At 41.7% G+C, this 20,398-nt stretch overlaps 1 protein-coding gene across 5 annotated transcripts in view; it reads right to left on the bottom strand.

The window, feature by feature from the left end:
* FAM107B (family with sequence similarity 107 member B) overlaps positions 1 to 20,398 on the bottom strand; it is a 114,976-nt gene that overhangs the window by 55,376 nt on the left and 39,202 nt on the right. The window contains exon 1 of one of the 5 annotated variants that reach the window (XM_053251389.1): positions 9,225 to 9,247. The exons of 2 other annotated variants lie outside the window; for them this stretch is intronic. The gene's annotated coding sequence lies outside the window, so the exon portion shown is untranslated. Of the gene's footprint in view, positions 1 to 7,062; positions 7,083 to 7,439; positions 7,721 to 9,224; positions 9,248 to 20,398 lie in introns of those variants that run through there. 2 more of the 5 variants (XM_053251387.1, XM_053251390.1) reach the window with 2 other exon arrangements.

Raw genomic sequence — 20,398 nt, 5'->3', positions numbered from 1 at the left:
CTGGAAATGGAAGGTAGATTTTACCTCATCACAATAGTGTCCTAATACAGCTCTAAACTCCCCCCCCCCCTACACACACACACAATTATGAGCTGCAAGAGAAAGTCAAGGAGCACATTCAGGGACAGTGTTAGGCCAGGAGCTAAGCCTGCTGCCTCCCCCACTTACCTCAGCGATTATACTGGCATAGTAGTGCCAAGATAGTTAAGATGTGGAGTTGTTTCAGTATTCTATCATTATAAACCCAGAATATTATATCGGTCATGAAATCAGAACTGTGTCAGATCTACCTGATCACATGCAGATATCAACTAGGTAATCAGAGACACCACCCCTTCAAATTTGATGCAGTTCCACTGAAAAAAAATGGCTGAGATATAGCAATTCAACTCCTGAAGAGAGATGCCTCACATGTTTTGTGATCAAACATGTCAAACAATAGATGCCTATGCATTTTTGCCATCAGATAATATAATTCCATGTCCCTTTAAATTGTTTTTTTTTTTTAATTTAGGCTTATGCTAGAGCATAATCCTGTGCTGGCCTGGGGGCGGGGTCAATCCAGTATTTCCTGAATAATAAGTTCCTCATTAGCCTCTGAAGTCCCCATAATAAAAGGGTAAAATCAACAAAGGGCATTTACTGTATCAGGCATTTTGCCCCTTGAGGATTCTGAAGCCAGAGTTGGGAGGGGCAAGTCCTGGCAAGTGACTTCCTGGTTCTGAATATAGCTGCTTGATAAGGAAGATCTAGGAGCACCCTGGCAATTATAAAGAAAAGCAGATATTCCATTCTCCCTCCTTTCCTTTTATGGACATTCATCTTCTCAACTGAAGTGGCTGGGCACACAATCTAGAATGAGGTGGCAAATCAACTTAGGAGAGAGAGCATGAAGCAGCAGCTGAGATGGCAGAGAGCCTTGAAAGGACACACAAGGTGGTGGAGACTGCTTTTGGAACTTTCTGCATCAGAGATATTCTGCCTAGGAATGTAGAGATTTCACATTTTTAAAAAAATCCAGCATGGGTAAGAGCTAATGTTAAACTTCCCTTTCCCACAATGAATAATTAGATTTTCCTTTTTTAAAAAGCTGGCCGATTCAGTTATGCAAAAACCCTTTAGTTCAAGATACACTTTGTGCCCTAAGGAGAATGGAAATTGCAAGTTAAGGTGGCCATCCACACCATATAGCAATAGCAATAGCAATAGCACTTACATTTATATACCGCCTTATAGCCGGAGCTCTCTAAGCGGTTTACAATGATTTAGCATATTGCCCCCAACATTCTGGGTACTCATTTTACCGACCTCAGAAGGATGGAAGGCTGAGTCAACCTTGAGCCCCTGGTCAGGATCGAACTTGTAACCTTCTGGTTACAGGGCGGCAGTTTTACCACTGCGCCACCAGGGGCTTATATAAGCTATAAAGCTTTTTTTCTTTATATAATGCTGCTTTAGAAATGAGGCTCAATGAACTCTTTATAAGCATCTCAGTATATGAAAGGATGCTTGCATATTTCCACTCATCCTTCTGTAGTTCTTTAAAAACTAATACTGCTTTTTTGACAACTCAAGTGAGCAGGAGAGCAACTTTGCTGCTGGTGCTGCCTAGAGGGTTGAAGCTCTTAGATCAGGCCTGCACAACATAAGGCCCGGATTCGGCCTGCAGAGACTATTTTACTGGCCCCTCAGGTATTCTGCAGCAACACAAGAGCTGGAAACTGCCTTATAGCACCATCCTGTGCATGTGTTCTCAGAAATATGCTCCATGATGTGCCCAGTGAGGCTTACTCCCATGTAAGCATGCCTAGCATTGCAGCCTGAAAGCAACAACAACTAGGGAGAGAAGAGGACTTGGCATTTGTTTGGGGCTGACATGCACTCTAGAGGCCCCACTCATTGAGCACAAGGACAGCACCTATTCTCTGCCCACTATCCTTGGTTAAAACTATGAGTCCATTGACGGGGGGATAGATCCACAAGTAATTTTTTTTGCCCTTGGCACAAACTAGTGTGTGTTTGGTGCTCCCCCCACCCCCAACTACTTAGCACTTTTTCAGATTGGGCATGGAAGTTAGATGCTACAAAGTTTTCAAAGTCACAACAGGAAGGCTAGTCCTGGTAAAACCTTCTCTGTTGTCACCCCTAGGTTGTAGAATGCACTCCACATGGATAAGGAGATTTATCTTCTTGGAGGCCTTCAGGAGAGCCTTAAAGATCTATCTTTTTAACCTGGCTTTTAATGATATCTAGTTTGAGTTTTAATCTGGTTTAAAACTGCCCTGAGTCACTTTAGAGAAGGCAGTATATGCACTGAATAAATAAATTAATAAAGAGTTTACACAGTTAATAAAACTGGCAGGCACTCTGAAGCATTGCTGAGTGGGCCCCAGCAGCCAGCCAGGGTGGGCTCCTGCTTCACCATGTCCTTCATTCATTCATGATCCAAGTTTTGCTAGTGCAGCAGCTCCACATAAGAGCTCCAGTCAGCAGTTCCAGCAGTGACCTCAACCCTGCCTAGTTCTTGTACCTCCCTGATCCTCCTTGTGCCCCAGCTGGGGCTCCGATAATGGATGCTGATCTTCCTGCACAACTCACCCTGTTGGATTGGGCATAAACAGACTGATCATCACCACTACAGAACAGTAATCAGCACTGGTTAGTTAATTGAGTTAATTGTTGTGGAGTCTTCCTTTTTAATCATTTTGTGGATTTTGTTTTGCCCAAGATTAACTGTATCAAGGAGAAAAACGTTGCAGCATCTCTAATCAGTGAAACTGACTAGACTAGAACTTCTTGCAAATGATGTGGTCAATTTTACATCACTTTTGATTCTCTAAATTATGGGGCTGGGGAAAATGCTAGCATTAAGAGGAGTAAACAGACATCTCTCTCTCTCTCTACACTCAGACAGGACCTCTTCATTATATATCAGCATCATTCTCAGCCACAGTAACAACATGCTGCTCCTGTTGTGGTACAGACATGTTTTTTCTGTGCACAGCCATACTAGATAGGTTATAATCTGATGTACTTGGGATGCCCTGAATATAGTAAATCTAATGAATTTCACAATATACCACCCAATGAAGGAATCACATTTCAAATATGTTGGGGGTGTGGGGAGATGCATTTTTTAAATGGAGTGCAGGTGTCCTGATTTCAGGAAACAAAAGGGATACATTTTCCTATGTCTTCCTCCATGAGCAAGATGTGCAATTCTATGCCTCTTCTCATTTTATGATAGTACAGACCTACAACAAACACGCAATAAAACTAGAGTAACCCACTAAACACTTAATGGCGCAGTGGGGAAATGACTTAATTATCAAGCCAGAGGTTGCCAGTTTGAATCCCCACTGATATGTTTCCCAGACTATGGGAAAAACTTATATCGGGCAGCAGTGATATAGGAAGATGCTGAAAAGTATCATCTCGTACTGCGCGGGAAGAGGCAATGGTAAACCCCTCCTGTATTCTACCAAAGAAAAACCACAGTGCTCTGTGGTCGCCAGGTGTCAACACCAACTCAAAAGGCACACTTTACTTTAACCCACTAAACCAAGTTTCATTAGATTAATTCCACTTCCTAATTTTAGCAGTTCCCCTTAGTCCCATAGAATGTTCTCTCTTCTGATGAAAAGCACCATATGCAATAAAGGCAACTGATGGCTATTGCATTACTATGCATTCCTGCTCATACTGAAGGCACTCATCAAGTTTAATGAAGCATGAGCTGGTCATTATACAAACGTAGAAGTGGGACAGATCCAATCTTTTAGCTAGCATAGATCTTACTACCTTCAGTTGGTTGTACTGGCAAGGCACAAACCTACAACCACCAACTTGAAGCAGCATTCTTCCAGGAGAAACTTTCAGCTTATTTTCGGGCCAGCCTCTGCTGATTTACTGTCTATTGTCAAATGAAACAATATTGCTATCTATTGTCAAAGGAGAGCTAAAGTGGTGCAGGTGGCAGAATATTGGACTTGGATCGGGGAGCCCAGGATTCAAATACCCAGTTCAACTACAAAGCTCACGGGGTTTTATCTCAACTTAGACTTCTCTTATGCGGTTTTTGAATAAAGAAGTATAAGCCTATATGCGCCACCCCAAGTTTACTGGATAAGGACAGGATGCAGGTGATAATTTAACCTGTGATTGGATAATGGCATATAATACGCGATGATGTAACCTGTAACTGGCCCTCAAACTATTTCCTTTTCCTAACTGGTAGTTCACAAGGAGACCCAATTTTACTTCTAGTACCCTTTTCTCTCCTCCGACTTTGAACCTTCTCTTCCTCCCGTCTGTATTAGGTACACTGTACCAAGCTCTGTAAGACAATACTGCTCTTTGACCTCCCTGCCAAGTGTTAGACACCTTATATGCATGATACTAAAAATAAAAAAACAATGCAGAAGACACACATCTTTACTGAAGTCAGCCAAACTATCCCAAGTGCAGTTACATAGGACAATACACCTGCCTATAATGTATTCTTTACTTCTGACAGTCTTAGGCTGCCACACAAACAATTCTCATGTGATGCTGAGTTTCTCTCAGTGTGGCCAAAGTATTCAGAACTTCAGCTGTCAACAGGTTTTTTAAAGCCTACTATGGCTATACATTTGTTACTGCAGGCAACACTCTCTACAATTAGGGTTTCTGAAGGTGTAAATATTCAGATTAACCACTGCAAAACTCCATTACTTTAGAGTTAGAGGGAAACCTAGCAAGACACCCAGTTAAAGAGTAAGACAAAAAACATTCAGGAGGCAGCCTGATCAGATGACTGAACAGATCAGCATTTCAGCCTCTGTACAGTTCTTCAACTTGATCAAACACTACAGGACTTTCAACATTTGCTTCCAACTTCATTCAATGTGTGCTCCACATGAGCTGCAATTCACTTCCTCTCTAGCAGATCTGATTTTTGGCAAGGATCACCAGGTGCCACTATAACATGGAAGAAATACAGAAAAATAGCAACACTAACATTGGATTTTCATGGCTCAGTTATTGCAGAAGTAGCTAAAACATTCATCACCACTTATTTTTCAAACATATTTATATACTGCCCAAAAGCTGTGTCTCATTCTCTGAAGCCAATAGTGTCAGACTGTGGACAAAGTTATCCTTAAGTTCTTTTGCAGGCAAGGAGGGAGAAGCGACAGCAGAATTTTTTTGACTAGGTTTACATTGCACATAATCACTTTCAAGAAGCAATTCTCATTTACATTGTTACATGCATTTTAGTTTCAAAAACCTGACATTTATAAAATTATGCAAGGCAAAGAGAAACTTTTCTCCTTTTAGTATTAGAACTCATGCTCATCCAATGAAGTTGACAGATTGTAGATTCAGAAATGGAAAAAACAGGTCCTTCAAAAAATGCTTAATTAGCTTATGTAATTCACTGCCACAAGATGATTTCCAGTAGCTTAGATGGCTTCTTTAAAGAGGATAAACTCATGCACCTAACAGCAGCTATTAGCCACACGAGCAAAACAGAACCTCCAAGTTCAAATGCAGTATAACTCTGAAAACTAAATACTGGTAAAAAGCAAGGGAAGGTCACCTTCTTGTCCTGCTTGTGAATGCCCAGAGACATCTGTCTGGCTGCTGTGGGAATCAGAATGCTGGAATGGAAGGACCTTTACACTGAAACAGCAGGGGAATTTTTGTTTACTTTTAACACCATTTGAGCTGAGGAATTTGTGAAGTGCTAATCATATGTAAAGGCGTAATACTCCTCTTCTAGCATAGACAACCAGTCATATAAATGAAGACAACAAAGAGGTAGCAAAATCAAGATCCTTATCAGTAGCAGGTTTGCAGTATTAGAAAACACAGATTCACTCACAATACATGGGTAATGGGAAAGGAAAATCCAAGCACAACATTGCTGTAGGATGTGAAGCAACCCTACTAGGCTCACTAATGTGTCTCATTCATTCCTCTGATGTTTTAATGTAGAAAAAGCCTCACTGGGATTTCATTGAAAAAGTTTGCCACAAACATACATGCACAGATGTGCACCAAACCACATGCATAGAGTTGGAATGTAGTTTAGAAAGCCCATAGCATTGAGCAGTATACCATATGCAGAACATATGCAGTTGCTTTAGATTAATGACATGACAAAGAACAATGTAATTAAACCCTTCACATTTGAAGTCCTTATAACCAAGCACAAACAGGATTTGTGTAATATTTTTAAAAAATATATTAAGAACCAACACACTCTTGCTCTTCTAGATTTATACTGGGTTTCAGCCCAGATCCTCTGTGTGTGTGTTTGTGTGTGTGTGTGTGTGTGTGTGTGTGTGTGTGTGTGTGTGTGTGTGTTTTAGAAGCTAGCAAATTAAACTAACAAGACCTGGATACCAGAGGAATAAGGAAAAGAAAATCACTGCATGTTTACTACACAAAACGTGGGGAAGGGACACCTACAACACAATGGCCCTGCTCATTAGAATGCCTTTGCCAAAAGGCTGCCCATTTAAGGACAAAAGCAACATAGATAATTATGCAGTGCTAAGACGACCCCCGCCCCTCCGGATTCTACAACCAAGAGCCACAAAGTTTCTCTCTAGACACTTGAATTCTGCAAGAGAGGATGCGACTGTCCCCTCCAGTTCCTTCTGGTGTGTGGAAGTTGCATGGCACGGCAGTAAAGTTTTAACACAGAAAAGAGGACTTTGGAAAGAGTCACTGGGAAATGCTGGAGAGCGCTATGCTTCCCAGGAGACTTTTAAAACTGGCAAACAAATATTCGCCACTAAAATGGGGGGGGGAGAGAAAGCGGGAATATAAAAGGAAGAGGCTTCCTTTAAAGTTATTTCTGGCCTCTAAACCGAAATGTATGCAAGCCCCCAACCCCAGGATCCGAGGTTCAGATTTAGCCCAGTGTACTCTCTCAAAGAACCAAGTAATTCACTGGAATCTCTTTCTTTGGCTTATCCAAATGATTATATATTGGAGATTGAAAGTGAACGCCGATACTACTTCTAGTCATACACCACCCATCCATTTCCACCATCCTTCCTAGCACAATACCTCTTATCTGACAGAAGCCAACAGACGACAATGGGGGCGGAGAACAGGGGAAACCTCTCCTCCACCAGAGAGCTGGAACGGTTGACTTCTCAATCGCGTGCCCAACATTGCAACATAAGCATATTTAAAGATTTACATTTCTGTTAACTTGGAGACCGTTCATTGTGTGTGGGGGATCCTTTTCCACACAGTTGGCTACTCTCAGTCTCCCTCATTTTAAACATCTGGAGAGGTTTATGTTCCATCCGTTTCCTCTCTTCATCCGCCCCCCCCCCCGCCCCGCAAACGCACGTTTACTCTCTCCGCATTTCTCAAGCAGAGAGCCTTTGTGTGCCGAGAGAGAGAGCGAAAGAGAAAGACAAAAAGAAAAGCCTTACCTCGGCTTTAAGCTGCCCAGCCCTACAAAGGAAGAAAAGGAGAACTTCCTTCCAAACAAGCCAAAAGGTGCCGCTTTAGCCACTATTGACACAGCCCGGTCAATGACGGTGGGGAAGGCAGCTCTGCAAAAGGTGCGTCTTTCTACAGCTTGCCTGGTCGGTCGGTCACTTACTCATCCTCATCACCACTCACTCCTACGGCTTGGCTGGTGACTCCCCACTACCCAGAGCGCGCGCACACGAGCACGAGCAGCACGGTCTGGAGCCTTGCCTTGTAAAGGCTGCGGGGCGGAGCATGAGAGGGAGCCTGGCTGCTGAGTCACGGGTTGTGGCTCCGCCCCCTTGCCTTTGCCCGCTTCCCTTAGTAGTCGCGGTAAAAGCTTTGTGTCTTTCTTTGTTGTTACAATCGCGCGGTGGGGCGAGGGAGAGTGTGTCTACCAAAGACCAAATACAGGAATAGAAATAAAAAGACGGGAGGCGTGTGCAAGTGGAACTAGGACTTACTCTGCTTTGAGCAACCCGATCCTATGCAATTTTTTTTAACTTGAAAGGAAATCTCACCATTTCAATGGGACCTACCGTAGTAATGGTAGCCTTAATAGGCGCAATATTCTCAGGGAATATTGCGCCCCTGCAGGGCGATCCTGAGAGTATTACTCAAAAGTCCTATTGAGGACAGTGGAAGTTCACTGCCTGGTAAGCATGCTTAGGAGCGCAAGTTTATGCACGTTTTTGTGAAACGAAGCCGTTTAATTCATTTGGGCTTGTTCCCATGCAAGAGTTGATGTATCCTAAAATCGCTTACCTCGGAGTGTGTCGCACTGAATGCAATGGGACTTGATTCCGATTAAACAAACAGGAATGGACAGCAGAAATATCTACGTGGTGTACTCGACGGCACACTTTACCTTTTACTTTGGTGCCAGTTCCATTGACCTTAGAGGGGCAGGTTGTTGCCTAATCACGTGATGGGTCTGCACGTTGTTTTTGTACTGCAGCAAAGAATCAAAATGATTCCTCACACTACCAGCTTAGTGTGTGTTTAAAGAAAGCAGTTTCAAAAAACCCCACGTGTTTATTGTTAACCCTTCTAACAGCCTTCAGTCGAAAGATACCCAAGAAGATTTGCAGTCATACATAAATGCTTGTAGGCTGGAGAAGTGAAAGTGTAGCTGCTCAAGAATTTATTAGGACAAGAAAGCATTCATATTGCTTAAAATTCAGCAAATGCTGTCATAGGATACAGATGAACATTTAGATTGTCCTTTCAGTTTTTATCTGGGGAGCTGGTGATCTTTAAAACATTCCTTTTTCCACAGCCCTGTTATGAGGATGAAGGGGAGTAAAGTTATTAGCACAAAATGTGCCATTTGTAAATACCACGTGGCATAGGCTTTCATAGACTGGCTGAAATGCTTCATAATACACAAAGCCAGTTCATGCTGCAATCTCACTCTCAAGTATCCTCCTCCAGTGTTACAGTGTTCATATAATAACATAAGAGTTAGTCTTGGTATAGCACTTTCTAAGTGTGAAAAGTGCTTCACATGCATTATGTTGATGTTCTCCTTACAACAACCCTGCAAGGCAAATAAGTATGATTATCTCCATATTGCTGCTGGAGATTACCCAAGAAGTTCATGGCAGAAAGAAGATGAGCAGTTGCTCATGTGATACATCATCTCAACAACCTCACAATTAAAGCTGAGAAAGAGAGAGACTACTAAAGCAACATTGTATAGGTTATCCCTCAAACGCTAACATGCTTGGTAGTGAAGTGCTTACTCTTGCTGTTTGGATAGCATCATATTGGATTCTCCATCTGCCTATTGAAAGAAAGAAAAAATGAAGCATGTATTTGCAACAACACAGCAGTGAAATATCTAAAAGATTAAAATCAAGTTTGTGGTATACAGGTTGTGACCACATGAGCTTTAATAGATTGGCTCTTACATCGTTCTTGAATGTACTAAACATCTGAAAAGGAAGAGCAAATAATTAAATAACCATCCAAATATTCTGTAAATGGCATGCTTTTGACTCAAACGTACTACAGCGAGTCTGCTGGTATCACCAGGTCTCTAGACTGAAATTTGGATCCAAGAGATAGGACAGTCATCTCCCCCACCCCCCGCCCTATTTCATTGTTTTAACTGAAGCTTGTCACAAAGAAATCTAGTGTGAAGGAAAGATGAGGAAAGCATTATTTCATTTCTACATGACAGACTGCTGTTAAAGGCCCAGAAGAATGGCCAAAGCAAAAATATAGCAGCAACTGTACCAGGAGAAAAACCCATTGATTAGCCCAGGGCTACTCAACTTTGGCTCTCCTGCAGATGTTGGCCTACAATTCCCATAATCCCTGACTATAGGCCAGCCACAATTGTGGCTGGGGAGGCTGGGAGTTGTAGTTCAACAACATCTGGAGGAACCCTGGTTGGAAACCACTGCTGGGAGCTGTAGACCAAAAACAGCTAACCCTGGATTAGCCTATAACTGCCCCCTCCCCATGCTCACACTAGCTGGTTGGTAGGGAAGGGAAAGGAAAGCCCCTTTAGGGACATGAAGAGGAGCAGACCCTGGCAATCTCCCCACCCAGGTCCTGACCCTGTGGCTGAGAGAAGGTTGACCCTTGCACAATACTCATTTTCCCATTACACTCCCTAGAGACACCCAGCTACTCTCCCCAGGAGGGCAAATTGTTCTTGATAAGGGAAAGAAAAAGAAACCCTTCTAGGGCTTGTGACTGACCGCTTGTCATCACCATAAGTAAAATTGTCATATAATTTTGCCTAAAGCAACCCCACTCCCAAACAGAAAGTGAGATTTTGCTTTATGTTGCCACTTCATCACAAGTATAATTGCTTGTTATATAGAACAAGATTTTTTCTGAACTGACACCCATCATTTGGAATTGTCTGCCAAGAAAAATCTGCAAACCCATCAACAGCTGTTTTGCTTAATAGAACCTTCCTTAAACATTAATGTTGCTACTGTTTTTCTTGTTTCTCTTTTTAATTGTATGTGGCCTTTAAAATTGTTTTTATTTCAGTTCTTCTGGGCATTTTAACGGAGTTTTTAAAAAACTGTGTGTTTGTCATGTGCTTTTGCTTCACAAGAAAAGCAAAATTGAAGATAAATTTCAAATGGTCCTGCTCAGCAAACAAGAAGTTAAACATTTCAAACAGAGTTTTGCACCTGTTTTCTGCATATACATGAATAATGTGAGATCTTAGTTGCAGGAGATAAGGCGAGAGGGTTATATTTCCTCAGAATTTTCCTGTCTGTAAAAAAAGGTGTGTGAGGCTACTACTTTGGTTTCCTCTCCTGTTCTAAACATAACAAAAATTATGTTGGGTGAGACTACTGTGTAGCAAACCTCAGAGCATTGGGTAGCATCCAGTTTAAGTTAGTCGCGACTAACTCTCATTTAAATCAATGAGACTTAATCTAATCTGTTTTGTTGATTTTCGTGGTGCTTAATCAAGACTTAGTTTGGATGCTTCCTGTTAAGTATGAAGTCACTCAATTCTGTAGTCCAGAAGAGCATAACTTTATGTGGGTGGGATACAAGTAAAAGTTATCACCTACCTGTTAGCAGTTGGAGTACAGTCTTGGTCTGGTGTTATCCTAGAGCTCAGTGGTTTTCAGACATTCTACCTTAAGTGGCGCAGTGGGGAAATACTTGACTAACAAGCAGAAGGTTGCCAGTTCAAATCCTCGTTGGTACTATATTGGGCAGCAGCGATATAGGAAGATGCTGAAAGGCATCATCTCATACTGCGTGGGAGGAGGCAATGGTAAATTCCTCTTGTATTCTGCCAAAGAAAACCACAGGGCTCTGTGGGCGCCAGGAGTCAGAACGACTTAACAGCACACTTTAACTTGCCTTCAGGGAACCTTTCCAGTCTGACTTGAAGAATCCCCACACATTGCCATAGAACACCTGTGCATTGCAGAAGATTCTGGGACATTTTCTAGAAATGGAGTCTGTTTACATAAAGCACTGACCAAACCTTGGATGTCACCATCACTGTGTGGCAATGTGCCACACAATGATGGTGTGGACCAGTGCACCATCACTGTGCCAACTTGTGGCACAGGTGCCATTGAAACAATGTGCATGTTTTGCTTTATTGGTCATTCTATAAGGATACCTGGAATAGTTTTATCTCACCTTTTAAAGTAAATTATCTCAGCAATACTGATATGTTTTCTAACCCTTCTGTCTGATCATGATGATTTGATTTCTCTAAATATGGCCAAATGTTGCTTTATCACTTGCAAAATACGCAAAGAGATGCTTACTTTGATGTAGGTTCTTATTGTCTGCTGCAAACTGTATTATGATTGCCTATCTAGTTGATGACCGTAATAAAAGATCTTTCTTTCTTTCTTTCTTTCTTTCTTTCTTTCTTTCTTTCTTTCTTTCTTTCTTTCTTTCTGTCTATCTATCTATCTATCTATCTATCTATCTATCTATCTATCTATCTATCTGTCTAAGACCACTTCCCAGGACAACATGTCTCTGTGGCTGAACATCTTGGGGAAGATTTGTAGTGAGGAGCAAGCTGTCTTTTAGGGACATTTTGTCCACCATTATTGATCTTTTCATTGAGGAATGGCTGTTAAACTCCTGAGGGACCTCAGGGTACCTCAAAACACGTTTGGAAAACCACTGCTGGACTCAAAATATTCAAAATCAAGAACTGTGATTTGTGCTGTGTGCTGAGATCTTCCACCTGCTTGGTTTGAGATCTTCCACCTGCTATTAGAAAAATGTGAATTCTGTTTAAAAACAAGTTTTATTGGGTCACTTTTAGAAACTTTTCTTGCTCTCTTCTGAGAAATGCTGAATATTTTACTACTATCCACTAAGCATTTCACACTTAGTGGCAATGTGCCCTTTATACTTTTTCTGTCCCTTCTTGTATTTGTATGTATCCAGTTCTCATACTGAAAAACTTGATAAGTTTTTGATAAGATCTGCTCTTTCACCTTTTTTAGATGGTTACCAATCATTCCTATGACAGTCATTCCTATGACACCATATATTATTGGTAGAAGATCTGCTCTTTCACAGAAATGAGGCTGTTCTCAACATTGAGGCTGTTCTCAAGAGCAGCCAAAAGAAGGCTAAAGCAGCCAAGCCTGGGCTTAGCTGCCCTTGAGAACTTCCAGGAGCCACGTGGCTCCCAGCGGCACCTCAGTGGTAGACCCAGCTATGAAGCAGTGGTCCCCCTAATTTTTTTCATATCTGTGTGGAATGAGTTTTGTTCTGGGTGGCAGTAGCAAGGCAATGTGTGTGCACCTGCATTCAGAATGGGGCCTTCCTGATTAAACCGGGGTGGGATCGAAAATGAACTGAGTGGACATCCAAAAACTTGTGAGCACGCACACACTTTAGAGGGAACAGTGCTATGAAGCCCAGCTGTTAAACAAGGTTAAGGGAGTGAGCGCTGGTTAACGGAGGAGAGCTGGTCTTGTGGTAGCAAGCATGAATTGTCCCTTTGCTAAGCAGGGTCTGCCCTGGTTACATTTGAATGGGAGACTACATGTGAGCATTGTAAGATATTCCCCTTAGGGGATGGGGCCACTCTGAGAAGAGTATCTGCTTGCTTGCATGCAGAAGGTTCCAGGTTCTCTCCCTAGCATCTCCAAGATAGGGCTGAGAGAGACTCCTGCCTGCAACCTTGGAGAAGCTGTTGTCAGTCTGTGTAGGCAATACTGAGCTAGATGGACCAACTCTGTATAAGGCAGCTTCCTATGTTCCTAACTGACCATGTGTCAACACTCACTGGCTGCTTTCAGCTGGCACTGAGACACTTAGAAGTGCCCGCCCATTGCCAAGGGGATACCCACAATGCACTGTGCATTTGCGTGGTGCATTGTGGGATTTCCAGGGGCTAGGATGACGAGTCCCGACCCCCACAACTCTGTACTGCCTGGGGCAGCAGCGGATCATTGGGGCATGTGATCTGTGTGCCCAGCAACTGGGACTCAGCCATCTGCGGGGGAGGTAAGCTTCTGTAGCCTTCCTCCCTGCATTCTCTCCTGCCCAAGTCCCTGATCGTAAGAAAGGGCGCATTATTTCTGAAGTTGAATATAGTTTTGGTAGAATATAGGATGTTTTCTGGTATGCAATGTGTAATTTATGAAGACCACAGGCACATTTTAGTATATATGAAATGTACACAGAGAAAACAGATATTTTAGCAGGATGTCTAGTTTCATATAGGCAGTTTTGGAAGTACATTCAAGGTAGCTGCCTTGGACATTGCAGAAGATACAGCAAAACATACTGTACATTTTAAGATCAATAATAGATGGGAATTGTTCTTATCAGAACCAAGTTTGGCACATTGAAAAATACTCAGGTCATTCACACAATCAAAAACTGTGTTCTACCTGGCTTTGGGAGCTGTATGTGCTCTCAGTTTTCAGTTGTGCGGAAGTAAGGTAGGAAGGAAACCTGGGTAGAAGTGATTGTGTGGATATAAAGTAGGAGGGAAACCTGGATTGTGACTGTGTGATAGTGATTCTGTGGATACAAGGTAGGAGGGAAACCTCCTACCTTGCTTCCACACAATCACTTCTACCCAGGTTTTCCTCTTACCTTGTTTCCACACAACTGAAAATTGGGAGCACATACAGATCCCAAACCCGGGTAGAACACAGTTTTTGACTGTGTTAATGACTTCTCAGGTTTTCTTCAGAAAAAAAGAAATTATGTGGATGTGTATTCAGATATGTACTTTTTCATGTAGAAAAACATGCATTTTAAAGTAATTTTAAAAATCTTTTTTTGCGTTTCTTAAAAAAAAAAGATTCAAAGCAGCTTTTGAAAAGTTATTACACAATATAGAACCATAACATTAAAACACATTAAAAACCAACAATCGAAAAGCAACTAGCAGAATCAAAAAGGTAATCAACCCCAGGCAAAGCAAACAGAAATGAAGCCCAGCAAACCCTTCAGCCTTCTCCAAAACCTCTTTAAAGAGCCAAATTTTGACAAGGCGTTGAAAAGAAAGATGGGACCTGGCAGACTTCTGCCAGCATCTCAGCAGGAAAGGCCATGCCCCTTGAACTCACTTGCAGAACTCAGGGGAACTCTGAACTGGACCTCAAATGTTGATCAAAGTATAGAGGAGGCATTTATTGCAGAAGGTAGTCCATCAGGCACCCAGTTCCCAAGCCATTTGATTTAGAACTTTAAAGGTAAGCACCAGCACCTTGAATTGTCTGCAGAAATGAATAGGCAACCACTGAGGATTATAAAGGACCAGCACATTATGCCCAGTGTACCCAGTCACAGACAAGAGTATGGCAACAGCATTTTGGACCAGGTGATGCTCCCAAACACTTGCCCTTCATAGAGCACACTACAGAAGTCCAGTCTAGAGTTTACTACAACATGAATGACTGGGCAGGTCAATCTTCTCCAGGAAAGGTGAAGATCCACCCTTTAGCAGCTGAAGTTCATAAAAAGTAGTACTAAATCTGGGAGATTCCAGCTCAAAGCTTTGGGCCTGAGGTGTCCCAAAGGGTTCTGTAGTTATCTGGCTCCTTATGACTGAACCACTAGGGTAAGTCATTCACGAATATCAATACGACGAATCTATCGCTTTTCAAAAAAACGTTCCCAAAGCAGAGGTGGGGAAATCAATCAATAAAATGGCTACCTGTCCCCAAAGGGCTCACAATCTAAAAAAGTTTCAAGACAGACACCAGCAACAGCCACTGGAGGGATGCTGTGCTGGGGATGGATAGGGCCAGTTGCTCTCCTCAAGGGCAAGGTTGGAATGGGCCCAGAGACAAGATTTTAAAATCCGCCCCCACCCTTTGTTGTGAGGATAAAAATAAGCATGTACCGCTCTGAGCTCCTTGGAGGAAGAGCGGGATATAAATGTGTTATACATATACATACATACACACATACCTATGTGCCCAATAGTGATAACAAAAAACATAGAGTGTGTGTGTGTGTGTGTGTGTGTGTGTGTATCCTATGTGCCACAATAGAACATCATCCAAAATTGTTTTTAAAAAGGTTTTGTAAATTGTGGACGATGCAAGTCATTTAATGGTACTCGAGAAAGACATGCTGTTTTGGTAGCTCCAGGTCTTAACACTCACATCAGTTTCGGAGGATGAATACAACAGAAGGAAGCCCAGGCAGGTGCGTGACTGGGGGAGTCAGTCATGTGAATTGCCCCTGGGGGGCCCCCCAAGGCAGTGGGCCCCCAGACAACTGTCTCCCCTTGCCTGATGATAGTCAGAGGCGTAACTAGGGAAAACGGCGCCCGGGGCAAGCACTGAAATTGCGCCCCCCCCCAACATACATCTGACTGACACACGTGTTTCAGAAAACTTTTATTTTAAAAATTTAAAAAATTACCAAAATTACCAAAAATTTCAAAATGCACTACATACTTAGGTTTTTCCTCACAACAACCCTGTGAAGTTGGCTTGTATCTCAAACATCAGAATTATGATGCAATGATTATTATTATGATTATGATGCCCCTCCCTCACGCCCTGGTTCTGTTCCTGACTTTCCCTTGTGAGTGACTGTATTTTAACAAAACGAAAACCAAGGACTCCAAAGTAATTCGAGGGACTAGGGTGATAGTGCTAAAGACTCCTTATTCTCCCACTGTTAAAGAAAGACTCCCCTTTTCCAAAACCGCGCGCTATTTACACCAGAAAAGGTTTCAAATGGAGGGGGAAGCATTTATGCATTTATGCTTTGTTTTATGTTACGATTTCAAAGTTAGAAAAACTATAAAAGGGCCATTTTAGAGAAGATATGCACTGCCTTAGCTGCAAATCCTGCTTTTTTGAGATTCCCTGCAATTGAATAAAGCAATAATATACACCTTTGCTATTTAAATTGGTTGGAGAGTATTTATGACAATAAAAAATGAAATGGCATTTCAGATGCAACATTGGTTGCCTAAGACCACTCAGATTTAACTAATCTTCATCACATTGACAAAAAGAGCAATTAAAATTAAAATCCATGACTAAAACCAAACCACTTTGGGGTTGTTTTTAATGAAAGGTGGTATATAAATTTAACAATAAATGTTTAGAAGTATATACTTTCACCCCCTGCCCAACCTACAATTAATTCCAGCTTATTTTCAAAGGGCTTCAGTTTTATTTACAAATTGCTTGGCAGCACCAATGTTTAACTAATCGCTAATTGCTCCTAATGATAGTTTTATTTATTGTTAAATTTATATACCACCTTTCATTAAAACATTCTCTGTTCATCTGATTTTCAGTCTGGTTAATTAAATCGGTGGAGGTTTAGACTTTCCTGATGGGCTGAAACAGCTAATCCATTTTGATGATGACATATAATTAAATTAGCTTGCATTACATAGTGAAAAAGTCCAGGAAGGGAGAGATGGGGGGATGTGGAACCCAAGGTTCCACATCCCCCCATATCCCCCTCCCTGAACATTTTCAGTTAAAATGTGGTTAGATTATAGGGGAGGAAGGACTTGAATGAGCAAAAAGGGGAACTGGTTCGGGCGTTCAGGAAGTTGTTCAGAAGAGGGAGTTGTTCAGGAAGTTTGCTCTGGTGCGTGTCCTCCTCTCGACGCATGCGCGACTGGTGGCGGGGCGGCGGGTGCGCCAGGGAGTGAGAGTCAGAGACTTGGACTACGAAGATGCCGCAGCGCCCAGTGCTGGATGAGCAATGCCAATGGGGGGGGCACGCCGGGACCGGGGGAGGGGGACTGCTCTGCAAAAAAATAAAAATAAAAAATAAAATAAAAAAATAATTTTTTTCGGCAAATCGGCGGGGGCACTTTTTGGTGCCCCCTGCCAGGTGGCGCCCGGGGCACGTGCCCCCCCTGCCCCCCCTATAGTTACGCCTACGATGATAGTTACGCCCCTGGCTCTCCTCCTGCTAAATAAAGATAATCACCACTTTTAAAATGTGCCTCTTTGCTCAATTAGCACGGGGTCTTTTAGCATTCAGACTTTTGGAGTTTCCCATCATCAATATGCAGACAACATGCAACTTCATTTCTCCTTTTCTTCTCAAGCCAAGGAGACAGTGGAAGTTTTGAACCAGTGCCTGGAAGCAGTTATGGGCCAGATGTGGCAAACAAACTGAAAGCTTAATTCAGACTCTTGGTTAGGTGGTTCAGGAATAGGAAGCCTGCCTGTTTGACTGCATTCCCCTTGAAGAATCACGTTTACAGCCTGGGGGTACTTCTGGATCTGGTGCTGCTGTTAATGTCTCACCTCATGGTGGTTGCCAGGAGCATCTCTACCCATCTTCAGCTGATGCACTAGCTCTGAAAAATACAGATCTGGCCACAGTTAGGCATGTTGCAGTTACATCAAGGATAGACTACTGTAACATGGTCTACATGGAGGTGTCCTTAAAGAGCATTCAGAAATTTCAGTTGGTACAAAATGCTGCTGTGAGGCTGCTGAGTGTAGCCAGTTTCTGAAAGAAAGATTCTCTACTCCTATACCGTGTTCACTGGCTGCTCATTCATTTCTGAGCGCAATTTAAGGAGCTGTTTTTACTTTAAAATCTATCTCCAGCACGAGATCCTGCCCGTTCCCTACAGTCAGCAGGAGAGGCCCTGATGCATTTCACGAGGAAGTACAGTTTGACGAGAATAAGGAAGAAGATAGTCTTTGTGGCCCAGACTGTGAAATTCCCCAGCTTTTGACTTTGTTTTGCCTTATCTCAGTTTTCTGCCAATGGATTTTTCTATTTAGAATACCAATACAATGAATATTTATATATCGCTTTTCAACAAAAGTTCCCAAAGCGATTTACATATGTACATACACACATACATACACATACATAGGCTCCCTGTCCCCCAAAGGGCTCAGAATCTTAAAAAGAAACATAAGACAGACACCAACAACAGCCACTGGAGGGATGTTGTGCTGGGGATAGATAAGGCCGATTGCTCCCCCCCCCCTGCTAAATAAAGAGAACCACCACTTTTAAAATGTGTCTCTTTACTCAGTTAGCATGGGACTTTGCTAAATTTGCATGCTTATTTAGGCAATTATTTGGCTTTCCTTCTGTTTGATAGTTTCAGTCTTATTGTTATTTTTCTCCTTCTGCTGGACTTTAATTTTGTATGGTTTGGTAATGTATCTTTTTAAATTATTTTATGTACATTATATGCCACCTTGAGTGCTCTATCTATAGTGAGAAGGTGGGATATATATTCAATTATTTAGTTAATTACAGAGAAATAACATTAAAAATATCTTCAGACAAGATTTACAATTTAGCCTCAATCGTTTTGTCACTGTAATAGGCTTGCAGACCAGGTTGGAATGGCTTGGACCTCCAGACCCAGAGAAAGTGTTCCATTCTTCCCTCCCCCATGCTTGGACTCTACCTGAGGGTAAAAGTAATCAGAAAATATTATTATTTTCATGGCCTGGGTCCCCCCCCCCCCTCGGCCAAATAAATTATGTTTGTGTGATGAAAGCAACACAACATAAAAAATATTGACAAGTTTTAGTTCTCATTTCATCTCCTTTCTCATTCTTGCCCCTGTTGATAGTGAAACAATTAATCAAATCAATAATACATTCTAAATCCACATGCCTTTGAAATTAAACATCATTCCCTATGTGATCATACAGCATTCTTCTCTCTGACCTTCCTTTTGTGTAACCATCTAGTGCTCTTTACAAAAGCACTCACATTTTGACAAGTATTGAGGCTAACTTTATATTCTCTGAGATTGTGGTATTGACTGACCATAGCACAGTTGAGGATTGCAGTGAATTATGCATCTTCTGTCTAAAAGCATCAGATCCTTGGCTGCTGTACCCTCATTATAAAACCTGATCTAATCCTGCATGCCTCATGCAATTATCTAAGACTGCAATTGAAAACATGACCTCCCCAGTGAACACGAGGAAGATAAAGTACTCATAAGTATGGTAAACATGAATGCTCAGGAGTATGGCAAAACCTTTCTAAGTCAAGAATGCATGCGTCTTCTACTGAAACAATATATCATTACTGTTCCAATTAATGCAATTTTATTGTGTGATGGCAGAAATCTATTTGTGCTAACACTAATGCTGAACATAACTAACAATTCCTACTGCCAACTATCATGCATCTAGAAAATACATCAATACATCAATGTTGATGGAAATAAATGCACTAGATACATTTCTTTCATTTATAACTTCAAAGATGAGACACCCCCCCAAAAGCCAACTTTCCCTCAGGAAGAAGTGGGAGTCACTTGACATTGAAAAAATAACAAATGTGCTAAATTTATGGAGACAGAATGCCCCATAAGTAGTTGAAAGTTGTATATTCCTTTTGACGTCACTACACATCAAGCATTAGTAATTATAGAATATCTCAGATGTCAAAAAGAGATTAAACTGTGTCAACTGAAAAGGAGAGTGCACGGGAGCAATTCATTACTCAGTCACTGAAAAGAAGGACAAATTATTTCATTTTCTGTCACCTTCCAGTATAGCTTTGAGAAAGTGAGCAAAATAAAGAAAATGTCAAAGCACTCTTAGATGGTGATTTCCACTTGCAGCTATGTTCAGGTCAAAATTAATTAGAAACAAAATATTTAACATAATCAAATAAATTTTTCTTGCCACCATGACTACTGTAGTAGTACAGTTTTCTAAAGATGCATAAACATATCCACATTAAAAAGCAATGCAGTGGGAGTTCGTGTCTTCTAATAAAACGAATAGCTTTGGGCAAGTACACTGCCATCGGCACAATGTTCTAAGAGTTTAATTGCATTCTATTCTGATAGGTATACAAAGCAAGAACAGCATCTGAGATTTATTTATTTATTTTTTAAGAAAATATTTTAAAGGGCAAATGCCTGGCGGAAAAGAAATGTCTTCAATAAGGTTTTAAAGGCTGAAAAGGAGAAGGCAGACTGAATCTGGGGGAGGAAGAGAGT

Source organism: Hemicordylus capensis, chromosome 5 (assembly GCF_027244095.1).
Source record: "Hemicordylus capensis ecotype Gifberg chromosome 5, rHemCap1.1.pri, whole genome shotgun sequence".
Taxonomy (NCBI): Eukaryota; Metazoa; Chordata; class Lepidosauria; order Squamata; family Cordylidae; genus Hemicordylus; species Hemicordylus capensis.
This window is presented reverse-complemented; position numbering and strand designations above follow the sequence as displayed.